Source organism: Pogoniulus pusillus, chromosome 29 (genome assembly GCF_015220805.1).
Source record: "Pogoniulus pusillus isolate bPogPus1 chromosome 29, bPogPus1.pri, whole genome shotgun sequence".
Classification (NCBI taxonomy): Eukaryota; Metazoa; Chordata; class Aves; order Piciformes; family Lybiidae; genus Pogoniulus; species Pogoniulus pusillus.
In genome coordinates this window covers 2,319,058-2,324,109 of record NC_087292.1, presented here as the reverse complement: position 1 = coordinate 2,324,109, position 5,052 = coordinate 2,319,058, and positions in this window count along the sequence as shown.

Sequence of the window (5,052 nt, the reverse complement as noted above, 5' to 3'; positions counted from 1 at the left end):
CGCCTGCGCCGCCGCCGCGGAGCCTCCCGGGACTCGTCGTTTGGCGGAGCGGCGCCGGCGGCGGGAGGGAGCAGGCTGGGGGCCATGAGGCGGCGGGAGAGAGGTTGAGAGCTGGGCGGGAAGCGTGAGGCTGCGGCAACGGGCGGAGCGCGGCCCCTCCCGGCAGCTCCCCGCCGCCGGGGAAGCGGAGCCGTCGGTGTCCGCGGGGCTCAGCCGCCTCGGCATCCCCGAGCACTGCCGTCCGGGCTCCTTTCGCTGCGGAAGGGCCTGCGGAGTCGAGCAGCGGCAGGTGCCGCTGGTGTGAAGCAGAGCAAGGGCGGCAGGGCCCCCGGGAGCGGAGGGCTGGGTGCCGCGGAGGTGCCCCGGGGTCGCAGCCCGCCCCTGCCCGGGTTCATTTGGCCCGGGAGCGGAGCGCTGCTCTCCAGCTTCATTGCAGCGAAGCCGCGGGAGGAGTAAGAGGAAACGGCAGGGCTGAGGCAGGGGAAGGAGCGGCCTGGCTGTTTGCTCTGGTCACAGTCGGGGAGCAGGGCAGGTCTCCGTCGTCCATCATTAGGGCAGAGCTTCTGTTTTCTGCCAGAGTCACCGATGCCGAGGGGTAGGAAGGATGTTGTGGAGAGTGCCTGGCCCGGGCTGCTCATACAGGCTCCCCAGGTGTGTAATAGGTAATTGTAATTGTTTAATAAAGAAACGTTTTAATAGAGTGCTAAGCATGCCTAGCTGCAAACGGCAGTGTAGGTACAGCTGTTGCAAATCAGGAAATATGCCTAACTGCAGAGCTCATGCTATAGATGGTAATGTGCAAAGAATAAGCTAGCTAATTGCTAAAAGTTTCAAGGACTAAGCTTTAGGTACATCTTTAAGATAAGAGAGAACATGCCACATATGGGCTGCCTGGGGAGGTGGTGGAGTCGCCGTCCCTGGGGCACTTCAAGGCAAGGTTGGACGTGGCACTTGGTGCCATGGTCTGGCCTTGAGCTCTGTGCTAAAGGGTTGGACCTGATGATCTGTGAGGTCTCTTCCAACCTTGGTGACGCTGTGATGCTGTGACACTGTGATGCTGTGACACTGTGATGCTGTGACACTGTGATGCTGTGACGCTGTGACGCTGTGGTGCTGTGACGCTGTGATGCTGTGACACTGTAACACTGTGATGCTGTGACGCTGTGACGCTGTGACACCGATACTGTGACGCTGTGACACCGATACTGTGACGCTGTGACACTGATACTGTGACGCTGTGATGCTGTGACACTGTGATACTGTAACGCTGTGACGCTGTGATGCTGTGACACTGTGATGCTGTGACACTGTGACGCTGTGACACTGTGACGCTGTGACACTGTGACGCTGTGACACTGTGACACTGTGATACTGTGATGCTGTGACACTGTGATGCTGTGACACTGTGATACTGTGACACTGTGACACTGTGATGCTGTGATGCTGTGACGCTGTGATGCTGTGACACTGTGACACTGTAACACTGTGATGCTGTGACGCTGTGATGCTGTGACACTGTGATGCTGTGACACTGTGATACTGTAACACTGTGATGCTGTGACGCTGTGATGCTGTGACACTGATGCTGTGACACTGTGACGCTGTGACACTGTGATGCTGTGACACTGTGACACTGTGATACTGTGATGCTGTGACACTGTGACACTGTGATGCTGTGACACTGTGACACTGTGACTTGGGACATTAATCAGTCATATTCCAAGGACTAAGCTTTAGGTACATCCTTAGTTTTGAGAAAACATGCCACATATGGGATTCGGGACATTAACCAGCCAAAGGAAACCCATATTTGGAGACGGGTTAACCAGAGGACACCTGAGGAGGACTGCTTACTTCATCCTCAATGACCACCAGAAGGGAAGGAAGACCCTAACCCAAAAGAAGGAACATGAGCAGAAAGGATGGATGTATGGGTGGAACAAGGCAGACAATGTGGTATAAATATAGGCTGATGGAGAAACCTGACACGACAGTTGGCAGGAGCGGTGACTCCCCTGTCGTCCAGCGCTGCAACTTTGCTCATATTCTACTTGCTTAATATTATGAATAAATTTGTAATCTGGACACTTTGATTTTGAGTCATTCTCAATTTGTAACAGGTGGCTCAGGATGTTGCCTTGCTGGGGTTTGAGTTTCTGCAGGGATGGAGACTGCACAACCACTCTGGGCAACCCATTCCACCATTTTCACAATAAGTAGGGGGTTTTTTTTGGGTGAATCCTGGCTGGCACCAGCAGGCCTGGTGCTGTGTTGGTCACCCTACTCTCCAAAGCCCAGGAACTGGTGGTGACAGCAGCCTCGGAGCCAGGTATTAACAGACTGAGTCCTGCTCTTTCTTCCAGTGCCACTGCCTGCACCTGGGAGGACAGAGGAAGGGCAGATCCTGCCTTTCTAACCTGATCTCCTCCTATGCTCAGGTGACTGCTTGGTGGCTGTGGGGAGGCCTGTGGATGTGGTCTATCTGGACTTCAGCAAGGCCTTTGACACTGTCCCCCACAGCAAACTGCTGGCTAAGCTGTCAGCCCATGGCTTGGATGGCAACACTCTGTGCTGGGTTAGGAACTGGCTGGAGGGCTGAGCCCAGAGAGTGGTGGTGAATGGTGCCACATCCAGCTGGCAGCTGTCACTAGTGGTGTCCCTCAGGGATCTGTGCTGGGCCCCATCCTCTTTAATATCTTCATAGATGATCTGGATGAGGGCATGGAGTCAGTCATCAGCAAGTGTGCAGGTGACACCAAGCTGGGGGCAGATGTGGCTGGGTTGGAGGGCAGAAGGGCTCTGCAGCAGGACCTTGACCACCTGGACAGATGGGCAGAGGCCAAGGGGATGGAGTTCAATAGCTCCAAGTGCAGGGTGCTGCACTTTGGCCACAGCAACCCCATGCAGAGATACAGGCTGGGGTTGGAGTGGCTGAGAGCAGCCAAACAGAGAGGGATCTGGGGGTGCTGATTGATACCTGCCTGAACATGAGCCAGCAGTGTGCCCAGGTGGCCAAGAGAGCCAGTGGCATCCTGGCCTGCATCAGGAATGGTGTGGCCAGCAGGAGCAGGGAGGTCATTCTGCCTCTGTACTCTGCACTGGTTAGACCACACCTTGAGTGCTGTGTCCAGTTCTGGGCCCCCCAGTTTAGGAGGGACATTTTGATGCTTGAGTGTGTCCAGAGAAGGGCGATGAGGCTGGGGAGAGGCCTTGAGCACAGCCCTACGAGGAGAGGCTGAGGGAGCTGGGATTGGTTAGCCTGGAGAAGAGGAGGCTCAGGGGAGACCTTATTGCTGTCTGCAACTACCTGAGGGGAGGTTGTGGCCAGGAGGAGGTTGCTCTCTTCTCTCAGGTGGCCAGCACCAGAACAAGAGGACACAGCCTCAGGCTGTGCCAGGGGAGATTTAGGCTGGAGGTGAGGAGAAAGTTCTTCCCTGAGAGAGTCATTGGGCACTGGAATGGGCTGCCCGGGGAGGTGGTGGAGTCGCCATCCCTGGAGCTGTTCAAGGCAGGACTGGACGTGGCACTTGGTGCCATGGTCTGGCCTTGAGCTCTGTGGTAAAGGGTTGGACTTGATGATCTGTGAGGTCTCTTCCAACCTTGGTGATACTGTGATACTGTGAAAAGATAACCTGTACTTCAGGTTCCATCACCAACCATCCCAAGCCCTTCAAGCCTCTTTTGACTGCCCTTGCACTACGTGTTGCAGCAGTAATGGGTCACGCACAGCCTGAGGGCTCTGCCAGCTCAGGAAGTTCCACAGGACCACAGAAGGAATCACAGAATGTCCTGGGTTGGAAAGGATTGTGGTGGAGGGCCTGTTGGCCCCAACAGAGGCTTCTCTATGCCCCGACATGCCTGGACATGTTTTTCTGCCGGGACCCCTGGTAGTAAACAGGGTTGTGTAACACACACACACCCCCAGCCCGTGTATCCCTGGGGTCCACCCATGTGTTCCCCATATTTGGGAGAGTCCAGGCAAAGAGCCTCCTGCCTATCATGGTAAGGTTTGGCTTACTGCCAACCTGATTGGTCACTGGTGGCCAAAGGGACATGAATCTCGGCCCACAGCCTATAAACTTTGCCTCAGTTTTCAACAGTAAGGAGGGAGGAGTTCAAGGCAAGTGGCATCCCATCAAATTCTTCCTTCTTTCACAGAATCAACCAGGTTGGAAAAGACCTCTAGGATCATTGAGTCCAACCTATCACCTAACACCTGCTAAGAAGCCCTACGAGGAGAGGCTGAGGGAGCTGGGATTGGTTAGCCTGGAGAAGAGGAGGCTCAGGGGAGACCTTATTGCTGTCTGCAACTACCTGAGGGGAGGTTGTGGCCAGGAGGAGGTTGCTCTCTTCTCTCAGGTGGCCAGCACCAGAACAAGAGGACACAGCCTCAGGCTGTGCCAGGGGAGATTTAGGCTGGAGGTGAGGAGAAAGTTCTTCCCTGAGAGAGTCATTGGACACTGGAATGGGCTGCCCGGGGAGGTGGTGGAGTCGCCGTCCCTGGAGCTGTTCAAGGCAGGACTGGACGTGGCACTTGGTGCCATGGTCTGGCCTTGAGCTCTGTGCTAAAGGGTTGGACTTGATGAGCTGTGAGGTCTCTTCCAACCTTGGTGATACTGTGAGACTGTGAAGAGGGGTGCAAAGGTGCACCATGTGTTCAGACTGAGCTCAGTTCAGATTCAGCTCTCACCCTGCCTGCAGCGCAGCTCAACTCTCTGACCCACCTGCAAGGATCAGCTGTAGTTATGACCTGCACCCGAAGTGCTTAGCCACTCCTACACACACGCTCAGAAGCCATAGCTTTGCTCCTAAGCCTAAAGGCCAGCTGTGCACATTTTCAAGCTGTATCATTTATCTACAGAGCTGGGCAGTGGGGAGCGAACATCTCCGTCCCCGCCGCTCCCGCAGCCACCGCCAGAGGGCGCCGGCGCAAAGGCAACGGGCAGCGGCGGAGCAAGCCTCAGGGTGCGGGGTCCTGTGCCCGGGCTACGCGGGCTGAGGTGCAGGGTGCGGGGTCCTGTGCCCGGGCTACGCGGGCTGAGGTGCAGGGTG